Source organism: Pempheris klunzingeri, chromosome 9 (genome assembly GCF_042242105.1).
Source record: "Pempheris klunzingeri isolate RE-2024b chromosome 9, fPemKlu1.hap1, whole genome shotgun sequence".
NCBI classification, from domain to species: Eukaryota; Metazoa; Chordata; class Actinopteri; order Acropomatiformes; family Pempheridae; genus Pempheris; species Pempheris klunzingeri.
The window spans coordinates 8,598,032-8,610,000 of NC_092020.1; the positions used below are offsets into that span (position 1 = coordinate 8,598,032).

General features: G+C 43.1%; 1 long non-coding RNA gene across 1 annotated transcript in view; it reads left to right on the top strand.

Annotated features, from left to right (window-relative positions):
• Nucleotides 1-10,056: 10,056 nt before the first annotated feature.
• LOC139206847 (uncharacterized) overlaps nt 10,057-11,969 on the top strand; it is a 5,456-nt gene continuing 3,543 nt past the window's right edge. The window contains exons 1-2 of the long non-coding RNA XR_011585021.1: nt 10,057-10,117; nt 11,303-11,359. This is a non-coding gene — a long non-coding RNA (uncharacterized lncRNA). The remainder of the gene's footprint in view (nt 10,118-11,302; nt 11,360-11,969) is intronic.

Here is an 11,969-nt window from a genome sequence, read left to right on the forward strand (position 1 = left end):
GGAAGCAGAGAATTGGTTGCTTTCTAAACGATTTCATTTGGTCATGTTCTGCCCTGTGGGACTCCAGAGCGGCGGGTAGAGTTTACTACAATATTGTTAAAACGATGAATGTTGAAAATTCAGTTTGCGGGTTGAATGAGCTGAATGTAAAGTCAGCTCAGCCCCCCCCTGTTTATGTATCGACAACTGTACAGATGTCATGGATGACAATATGCTTCCGTGGTGTTTATATGGAGAGAACAAGACTATTTCTCATACAGAAAAATAAAACGACGTGAAATAACGTTTGTTGTTTGTGTTGTTTCGTGTCCTCGTTTCTGATTCTCTAACCCCCTGAATGTGAGATTTATTCTGATGCTCTGTCGATGCTTTTAAATGAAGGTTAACGTTAATGAATGTACAGCGGCAATCTGGTGAGCTACAATAAGACTATCTGATGAGATGAAAAGTATAACTGGTTACACAAGTAAATAAAACCTCAAAGGTTCTCTGTACGATATCTCTGGATCTTTACAGAGCAAATAATAATGTTCTGAATGTCACATGGAGAACCCGTCATTTTCAATCAGTTGATAACAAATGAAAAGCTTTAGATTGTTATTTTCACTTCCAATCAGTTGATAGAACAAAAAAAAACTTGAAACTAACACGAGGCACGAGGCAGGATCTGAATATTTGCAGCCTACGGGTCGAAGCAAGAGGACAATTTTAATTCCATCAGCTTTCACCTGCTCAATCATTGCACTGAGACACGTTTAGAATCATCCATCGATCCTCTTAGGCTGTACTATCTGTTTGGTCTCTGCTGCCATTGCACCATGTTGGGACTCCACCATCTTAAAATGGCGGCTACTACATATTTCTTTGTCTTCTCAATAAAAGGGCTACCTTTTCTGAACTTGGTAAGTCCTCAGGTTGTCACACCTACAACCCCTTGGACCCAGCTTTCAGCCATCATGTGATCTGATATGTGCATGTTAATAAAGCCGAAGCCCTTTTCTCCTGGACCCTGCCGAGGCTCTAGCTTTACTGCTCTTTCTCCTGGAACTCCTCAGCTCTTCTCCTGGGATTTTGTCCTGGACTGAAGCTGAGGAAGCAAGTTTATTTAGCGCCAGCAGCTACAACAAAAAGTCTTTTTTTAGCTTTCCAGCTAAGAACGCAGCAGGCCGAAGGACTTCTCTCTTTCACCCCCCCCCCCCCCAAGGACTGCTAACAAACCCTTTGTGGGCATACAGAGCAAAACTACACTGTGTAGACAGCTAAGCTGAACTGTTCCATCCTGCTAATGCTGGTTGCATGTACAGATGAGCTTTGATTTCAGTCACTGAGTTTGATTTGTGAAGTGTCACATGTTAATATTTCTTTCTACTTATTTCTTCTCTCACAATCCCAACAGCTGAGGGGATTCCCGATCGGCTGCTGTTTCGAGGGCTCTTTCCCTTTAAATCAATCTAATTGAAGGGCTCAAGTATTAAATGAAATCAAATGTCAGAAATCAAATCTCATCCGCATTCCCTTCTCCTGATTGAAACGTGACGTTTGAGCATTCGAACGTCAAACCGCCGAAGCGTCCGCGTTTGAACTCGCCTTCGGCCCATCGCTCGCGACGGAGCAGGAGCACGACGCTGCACAGAGACAAAGCAGATCTACCTGTGCTCGCCGCTCAAACACTGGCTTCACTCATCCGCTCTTCCTGCTTTGACAAGTTGAAGTACACCGAGATGAAGTCACACTCTGCGCACACAACACCCGCGCTTGTTCCAGCCGCTCCTCCGTGGCTGTCAGCGAATGTAAACATAGTGAAACTGGCCACGGCCTCCTGCTGTTCCACTGGACTTCCTGTGACACTAAACAGCTTCTGTTGGATCCTTCAAATGTTTCTCCACCGCACGAGCTCTCATAACGGTGTTAAGAATCATAAGCCAGAAGATGATTCCGCACTTAGTGTCATGCGTTGATTCAAATGTTAGAAAAGGCCACAGAGGATGGTCTCAGAGGACCGGTCGGTGTAGACCACGACCCCGGGGAAGCACACGACTCCGTCCTGAGTCGTGTTCCAGCAGGTCCAAGGACTAATATCTCCTGATATAGATTCTTTCTTTGAGGCCAACCTTTAAAAAGCACCCTCTCTCTGAGCCACTCTGAGCACAGACAAGTTTTCAGTCTTCAAAACTATCTATTTTCTTTCAATGCCGTCACTTGAAGGAGGTATACTAACGACACGAGGACAGAGGACTCTTCTTCTGATCCTCCACTTTCTGTACAGTCAACTCTATAAAATCAGCGACAACAGAGATGTTCCCTTACGTATTAGTGAGGTTGAGCCAAATGTGATGCAAAGCCTGTGTTAAAACATTATGGCATAAGTGGCATCCGTCAAATCCTCCACTAAATGTCCATCAGTGTTCGGCTCCAGACGTGGACGTCTCTGCAACAACAGATTTAAAGGACTGTGCAGCCTTAGCGGAGATATTTGAGAGCGTTGCTTCTCACCGTATGATATAAAGGACCTTGAGTGTATCTCAAGTGTCCTTGAGGCTCAGCCTGAAAGCCTCAGGTCGGGGGGGGGGGCAAAAAGTTTCCCTTCTAACACTCGGTTTGTTCTGATAAAAGCAATTCCTAATTGGCTGCTGTCCGTTTTCCTCAGTTCTCGTTTAAGGAGTCCTCTGAAAGTTTTAGTCTTTTACTTTACATGTTTATATAGTTTATACAGTTTAGTGGGTAGGACACATCTCCATATTAGGGAAAGAGACTGCAAACACACACTCTGAGATTTATTTAAGATTTAGTCCTGATGTGGACTCATTGTACATTTAGTAAAAGGGTAATGTAAGTGACCGAGTGTGTGTGTGTGAGTGTGTCCATGCTTGGTTGCCATCAGTAATAGCCCAGTCTTCTCAGCTGCTGTAAACAGTGGACCATCTCCAAACATTACCTTATTAAGACAGGAGAGACATAACAGTCTTTGAAAGTGGTTCATACCTACCACCCCACCCCCCACCCCCCCACCCCCCTCTCTCACACAAGATAAGCCCCACATCTACTTTAACAGGAACAAAAATGTATATTAATAAAACAAACTTTCAGAAATCGTCAGTTCTGTTTGGCTGGTGAACACTGCTCTTACTTGTTAGTCTTCATTATGTGACACTGACAAATCTGCAGCACTTTATGAAGTTTATTAACACGGGAGAAATCTCTTTTATCACAGGATCCTGGGCAGGAGCGGCAGCACGTGAAGGTAAACATGTAGGACAGGACTTAGAATGAATTAGATCAAATATTACAGAGGATCATTAAAGCACACAGAATAGATAGAAGGGATTCTGCAGAATAAACACACTTGACTGGCAATAGACTCAAGATCTTTTAAATCTATTAGAATTAGAGGTTACAAATGAATTTCTGAGTGAATGCGTGAAAGAGAGAGCGCTGTTGCCACACAGCATCAGTGTTCCGTGTTTGGACCTGATGGCTGGCAGTTTGTCTGGGTGGGTGTCCAGGTACTCCGGCTTCCTCCCTCAGTCTTAAGACATGCAGGTTATGTTAACTGGGGAGTCTAGACCGCCTGTAGGTGTGAGTGGGATCAAGAATGGCTGTATGTGTACCCTGCCTTTCTCCCAGCGTCAGCAGGGTTTAGCTCCAGCCCCCCCCCTGCGACCCCGAAGGATAACCAGTATAGACAACGGACAGGTACGTGGGTAGAATAAAACAGGTCATGCAAGTTTCTGTCCTTGTTGTAGCTTAACCCTTTAACGTCCTCACCAAGAAAAAAGCAATGAAATTCTTTGTATTCTTTATATATTTTATTTCCTTGGGGCACTAATTAAAAAAATGTTTTTTTATGAACAGACATTTTTTGAAATATTGGCCTCTACCAAACGGTTGAGATGTCGTAAGTAAAACATGTTTTCAATAAGATATAGTGAGTCAAAATGTGCTCTACCATATGGTTGAGCAGAAGGTTAAAGGGTTAAAAGCTTATTTAAGAATCCAACAAATCAAACAGCTCTCATTGTACTTCCAGTGATGGTGTTATCTTTAGTGGGAGAACCATTAATGATGATGTCAGTCATTACTGACCCTATTGGGTCTGATCTCATGTGGACCACTGACTCTTCAGACACACAATATCCACAACTCTAACCAAAGGCACCACATCACCGCAAAATGTATCACCTGAATGTGCCTCGGACTATTATTCCAGTTTTTTCATGTTATATTCAATAGTCACAAGTCACAGTGCTAATAGATCTTAGCTGGAAGCTCCAGTTTTATTAAAAGGCAGCTCACATTCAGGCGTGAATGAATGCCTAGAATATACCATTTAAATTGACAGCACAAATATCAGAATAACACGTGAATAAAAGTCAGGGGGAACTTGAAGTAAGAAGCCATGTGTTCAGTTGACTGTCCATCATGTGCAGCTCACCAGTCACAGCCACACTGCTCTGAAGAGCCCGATCACACACACACACACACACCTTCAGTAACAGCACACCGTTCTCATGGCCGTTTCTAACCTTGCATATTCTACTAGAAGCCCCACTGAGCTGTGGCGCTCGGTGTCAGCTGTGTGGATAGCAGGACTGCGGTGTGGCCAAGCTGACCGGTGGAAATGATTGAAGGGTATTTTCAATTCAATTCAATTCAGTTTATTTTGTATAGTCCAATATCACAACAGAGTGTCTCATAGTGCTTTACAAAGTTCACTGAAATAAACAGGAAGTGTAAGCGAACAAACAATCTAATAAAGAGTCCAGCAGTCGATGAGGCCAATGGATCAGTCCGAGGCATCACCTGCCCTTTATGACCCTCCTTCTTCGGGAAGGAAAAACTCAAAAAACCCAGTGGGAAAAGAGAAACCTCCGGGAGCACCACAGTGAAGGAGAGATCCAGCTCCCAAGGAAGGACAGGCTGTAGCCTTGGACAGACGCACATCCATTGGCTGATGGAGAACCACATCAGCAGGACCAGGATCCACAGGATCCACAGGAACCTGAGAGATAAGCAATGAGATGCAGCAACAGGTGTGTGGCAGAATGAGCAGGCTGGCAGCTGATTGGCTGACAGATGACACGAGGTGGGTGTGGATGGTGTATTGGCATGAAAAGCTGGCAGGTGCTGACTGGAGGATGAGCATAGGGGTGTGTGCAGGAGACACAGCAGGGTGGGGTGGGGATGAAGAGTCGATGAAGACGGGCAGGAGACCCCTGTAGCGTCCATGACTCAAGTGACATCACTTGAGGAATCTATCGGACTTCACACAGCTCCACCTGGAGACAGCGAAGGCACTGCACTACTTTTAGATCCCATGACTCTTGGAACAGAGTTTGATGTGTACATTTGGTGGAGTTAAATTATGCTTGAAATAGATTCATTCATACAATGTGTTGTCAGGCCATGTCTAACGTCGGTGGGCCATGTTTTCTCGGCGGAGCAATGAGAAGCACCGGCCGGCAGGTCCGTGCGCTAGTCTGGTGCACGTTTGTGTTTTCTGGCAGGCGTCATTTTGCTGAGAGTCTGCTGATGTCATCATCAAATTTTTATATTTTTATAATCTAATCATGTGCCAATAGCCTTTTCTTTTTATTCAGCACAACTGCACTGTTTTTAATACATTCTATTTATCCTCATTGTACCTGTTTGCACTGTTTCTATATCCACAATCATGTTTTTGTATATACTGTATATATATATATATATATATTTTTCCTTTTTTATATTTTTATATTTCTATCCGGTATGTGTGAACTGCTGCTGACAATGTGAATTTCCCCACTGTGGGATAAATAAAGGCTAATCTAATCTAATCTAAATTCACAGTAATGACAGAACACTGTTTCAGATGGAAATAAACTATACTATAATGTCAATGAGACTCCCAAACACTGGATGAAAAATCATGTTTAATGTTGTTATAGCAGGGAAAAAAAAACACTGACTGATTTACTAGCAGTTAAATAAATAAATAAATATCTGTTGTCCATAGCTGCTTTACACTGTTAGTTCTATAAATCTGCAGCCTCTGATCTGAAATGTTGTAGCACCAGAGTGCAGTACCACTGTCCACTGTGTTTACTTTAATTAAACTAAATGCACGGCGCTTCAAAGTAGTGATACACACCTCTACACACACCGGACTGCTCTGTTACTGCTCTGTATGCTGACGCTGGATTTTCAAATCTTTTTTTAAAAAAAATTCATTGGCTCGTGTTCTATTGTTGAGATGCTTCAGTGCTGCTGGAACCAGTGGTGTCTGTCTTTGTGATTCTGAAGAGGCCCAGACCAGGACACCTCATCACGTAACTTGAGCTCCTGCACACATTAAATAATGCTATTCTATTTCAAGTGCTCCCTCTGCAAGGACCAAAATCCGTTTTGTTCCCAAACCTGAGACGGTATTACTGGTCTATTAAGTCACGTGTTGCATTGTTTTACTTTCTTACTGGAGGCTCTTCCTGTATGAGCAGGCATCATCACCGAACCTCTCATTACAGCTGTGTCTATACTTGGGGATACTCCTCTAATTTCTTTCTTCTCTTCATATGAAAGCTCTTCTAGCATTAGAGTCAGCTGTGCCAAACACACTATACTTCCTAAAAAACACCTTTTGAAACATTTCACATCACCAAAATACAAGCAGACAACATCTGAACCATCACCATCACGATTCAAAAATCTCACACTTTTAAACCTAAGGGGGGGGGGGCTCTTTGCTCTATACAGCTTTGATGTCATATGCTAATTATTATTGTTATTGTCTGCCTGTATTTGTAATGTCTGTAACTGTAAAGTTCAATAAGAAATATTGTTTAATCGCTTCTCTCTCTCTCTCTCTCTGATGGAGCACGGTAGCAAGAGGGGAGAGGTAAAAGGCAGTAGATGTCATTTAAAGAAGGGAACCAATGAAAGTGAATGTAGAAGTATAGAGCCTGAAGCTCAGATGTTCTACACATTGACTCTGGAGGCCTAACATGTCCGGTTATGCGTACACAGACTAGTAGAAGCGAGTTTGTGACACTGTGTCATTTATTGTGAGGTCTGATGCTGCGTGCTGTGTGTCATAACTGAAATGCTATTGGACTGCTGTAACATGAACTACTTTTCTATAATCATCGGACTCATTAGCTGTCGGAAAACCCCTTTTAGCTCCTGGCTGCGGACTTGTTGTGCTGCGTGACCACATTATTGCATTTTGCCGTTCTGCTCGCATGATTACATACAAAAACACACAGACTTTCAAACTTCGAGCTCAAATAACCCTGCTGACTTCATACATAAAGATTATTTTCTCTGACGTAGATGAAGCTTCACCAGAGACCTAGAAACATTAGACAGCTGTTGTATTCCTCCAGATGAGGAAACTGACACATTTCACGAGACACAGATTTTTGTTTGTTTGAGGTTTCTTCCTGTTAAAGGGGAGTTTTTCCTGCCGCTGTTTCCTAATATAATATCTGATGCTGCTCATGTGGGGATTCTTGAATCCTTCATGTTGAATTCCTGAATGGTTGGGTCTCTCTCTTATTAAAGAGTTTGGTCTAGACCTGCTCTTTATGGAAAGAGTCTTGAGATAACGCTGTTGTGAGTTGGCGCTGTATAAATAAAGATTGATTAAAGATTGAGATTGATTTTTAAAAATGAAAAAAGTAACGACGGGGCTGAAAACCACGTGTAATGTGTAACAATAGCACATTATGTAATAACTTTGATGACAATGTAATGATATGGTGCAGTATGTGATAACAAACCAGAATAGAGAGAACTTTTCCACTTCACTTAAAAGCTCAGGTAAGCACTTTACTTTTGGTGTCACTGAACAAATATTCCATAATACCCTTTCACTGTATTGTAATTCAAGAAGAAAAAAATGACACATCTGCACTTCCTCTTGTCTCTGTTTTCAGTCTTTAGTAAATCATTGTCATCCCTGATGAGAGACTTTAGCCAATCACAGCTCCTTTCAGAAAGGGGTGCTCCTATTGGCTGTCCTACGTGTGCAGATGATTGCGTACGTGCTGTTGAAAGCTAATAGTTGATAATTATAAATGATACATCCGTGAGTGAAAGCCTGATTCCACAGCAGAGAGTCCTGCAGGAAAAGTTGCACTGGCAACAAGTGCCTTCGCTTCGAAGCCAAAAAACAGGAAGACGGACTTATTGAAGAGAGAGTCTAAAAAAAGAGGCTGGCATCAAGGCAGCAGAACATCGATAGATCAACATGTCACACATCCTTCTGTTCAAACTATGACTGATGGTCATCCAGATAATACTTTACAGTTGCAAAATGTCTAAAATCACAAATTATAAGTAAAAAGAATGCGTTTTTTCCCCTTTAAATGCAATCAAGTGTTGTAAACTTAGTGCCACGGTAGCTCAGTGCTACAGGGGGCTGTCTGGGGGGCGTTGGGAAACAGCCAGGCTGTCATGTGTAAATGGAAAAAGGAAATGAAAACAGGATTTAGTGGTCATTTGATGTTACTAAACAGTAAAATATGGATTTTATATAAATGCCTTTTCAATAGAGGGTCTTTGGTTGTGGAACCATTGTGGCCCATTTTCTGTGTAGTCAAAAGTCCTGACCTGTGTGTGTGTGTGTGTGTGTGTGTGTGTGTGTTCTCTCTATTAGGAAGGATTACAGTGACACTTGATGTAGTTTTACAGTGTCCTGATTCAGTGCTATTTAACTAAATCTTAAACTTTATTCATCCCCAAGGGGCAATTTATTTGTAGCTCTCTCAGCACAAACAACAGACAACCAATAACTGATAATTAGATAATTCAACTAGAAAGAATGTGATCCGGTTCTCTCGCTCTCTGAGCCACCTGCCAATGAACCAGTTTTCCAGTTTTCACGCATCAAAAAAGGAAAAACTTTTGGTTGGTTATGATTATTTTATAATAACAGCGGCAAGTTTTGAGAACAAAAGCGGAATTTCACGTTGACATATTGTGCTCAGGCGGTTCATTTCAGAATGTGGGTGTGAATTGTCGAATGATGCCACACGTTATTACATAATGTGTTGTTGCCACCACCGATTCAGCGGTGTTGTCCGGGGATGTTTGTTGCGTTTCATCTCCTCAGCAAATAAAAAAAAGGGCGTTCGTCTTAAGGCAGCGAGAGAAGAAGCAGACGAACAATATTACTCCAATGAATTGTCCCGCTCCTGTCTTCCTCCTTCCCTCCCTCTGGTTCCCTTGCTCCATCCCTGTCTGTCCCCTTCCTCTCTCTCTCTCTCTCTCTCTGTCTCCCCCCCTCTCCTGCCCCCAGTCTCCCTCCCTCCCTCCCTCAGCAGTGTAATAAGTTCCACATGGTATTTAACTTTGCTGTGTAGTGCAGTCAGTTGCCCGTTGCAGAAAAAGCCCAAATTTAGAAGAAATATGAAAATTGTCAAAACTTTTTTTCATTCAAAAATTTACCCCTCGACACACATCCACTCGTTTTCCCCCTTTCTCCGCTCGCTGTCCTCCTTCCTCTCTTTTTTCTCTTCCCTTCATCTTTCTTCCCTCCCTTTCGCTCTCTGCACCCTCCCCCTCCTCCCTTTGCATCTCCCTTTTTTGTCTCCTTTTACAGCTCCTCTTCCCCCTTCTTTCCCTCCCTCTCCCGTCTCATTCCCTGCTCCTCTCCGTTAATCCTTCAGTCTCTCCCGTCCCTCCATCTTTCCCAGACAGACTCCACAGGTCACCAGTTGAGCCTCCTCGGTTCCTCTGACATCAGTCATGTTCAGGGGGGCATTCCCTGGTTGTAAGGCCCGCCCCCCCCACTGACCATACAAGGTAACAGTGGAATGCATGGCTTGGCAGTCCATCTCCTTCATAAGAAGAGACACAAACAGAGAGAGCAGAGGGTGTTCCACGCTGATGAGCGGTCCTGTTTTTGTCTCATTTGAACTTGAGTTTACTCTAAAATGACTTTCTATCTTAATATCGTAGAGAACTCCAGAAGGAGGACAGTCACCGCTGTTGTGTGAGCAGCCTCATAGTAGACAACAAGCCACGCAGCAGCCGATTCATCTCATCCAGTGAATCCAAGAAACCAGCCAGAGGAAACCTCATCGGTCCAGCAGTGCAGATGGCAGCTACCAGCAGCACGTCAGCTGACCTACAGCAGAAGGTATGATCAGAGTTTACTCTCAGCACTTCTTCTGAAGTGCTCCTGTTACATATATATACATATATATATATATATTTATATATATATATATATATATATATATATATATATATATAACAGAAGCACACATAACATCGCTGTCAATGTTTTTTTTATTCAGAAATGTGTTTTACTATCTTTACGCTGCACCTTGAACTTTGCTTGAATTAGGTCATCCACTACGGAGAGCATCATGTTATTAAGCCTGGCTGGTTCATGAGAAAAGTGTGCACAGCGTTACAATACTAAGAATTCATATGTTGATTATTCTCCCCAACATGGTTTTGGCTGGTCCAAGATTAACAGTTAGCAATTATGAGCATAAGGAGGAGATCTGTTGGTGTCGAGCCCACTGGCACACCCACTGATGTGATGCTAAATTAGGTCATTAGTGTCAGAGAATCAGGACGGATGCTCACGACGTGACGTCTGCTACATCCCAGGTGATGCCCAGACGTGCCGGCCAGCATTGTAAGTGTCCATAGACATTTACATAGTAATACCACAGCGGTGTATAGATATCACCGCTCTGCATTTTCAGATGGATGCAGTGAGTAAATGACACTTTGCAACATTAATCATGCACATCTATCAGCAAGTGTGACGCAGACCAAGCAACCATTTTTTTTTCTTGAACTTAGCTCACACAGTGTATGATCATATTCTAGGAGCCCTGAAATGGATGACCTGACTCGAGAATATTTCAAATGCAATTCTTTTCACTTCAGTCCTTGTAGAGTTACAACAAGCAAAATGCCATTTTTATTTGCTCTTATTGAACCATAATTTCTTTTCTCTAAATGAAAGTACCCAAAGAACATTAAATCTTTGTTGACGGGGACAGAAAAACTTCTACTTCTGCTAAAAAAAAAAACTGTTAACTTTGCACTTTTGCTTGCTTGTAACTTTCCCCCCCTTAAATGAAAAGCTACTCTCTGGTTGAACTGATCCTTAACAGCACACACATGCAGTACTCTGTTTTAAGGTGTCACAGGTCACTGAGCTCCCTTAGAGGGGGGAGAATCATGTGAAAAAAAAAAAGGTCGGGGTGCGATAGAGTCCTTAAATGGTAAAAGTGGAGCAACGACCTTGATGTGAAACCTTCCTGGAGAACATCGATCTCACACAATGTCTCATCTCACACAGTAGGCCAGCATCAGTGAGGGGGACCAAGTGCACACCAGACAGCATGTGTGATGAGCGGTGGGTTTTGAACCGACACACACACACACACACACACACACACACACACACACACACACACACCTAACCACACAGTACCAGTACAAGTCCACACGTATATTTACTTGAGCAGGGTGTTTGCAGTTTGTCCTCTGGTGTCTTGACTAACCTGTAAATCACGGCTTCAAACCAAATCAACGGGAACTATTTTCTGTTAATAGCTTACGGTGCCTGTCACTCGTTGTGCTCATGAATTCTAAGTGTCATATTGAGGTCCCTGTTCCCCAAATCCAGCTACTAAAATACATGTTGTAACCACCCCCCCCCCACCCCCCACCCCCCTCCGCAGCCAGGAGCTCCTGCCCTGCTGAGGAATGGGGTGGACATGAGAAAGTGTATGAGGAGAGGAAAAAGAGGAAATGCTGTATTTATGTACTGAGCAGTCAAAAGTCTTAAGGGCGCTGCGTTAGGAGTACTTTCACATAACCCCCTACCCACACACACCCTCCCACCAATCCCCTTCTGGGACCGAGAGCCTGTGATTCCCAGGGTCAATTTCACATGGGAGATGTCACATGGGAGGGAGGGGGGGGGAGGAAAGGGGGTAGCAAGAGGATGAGGGAATGATAAG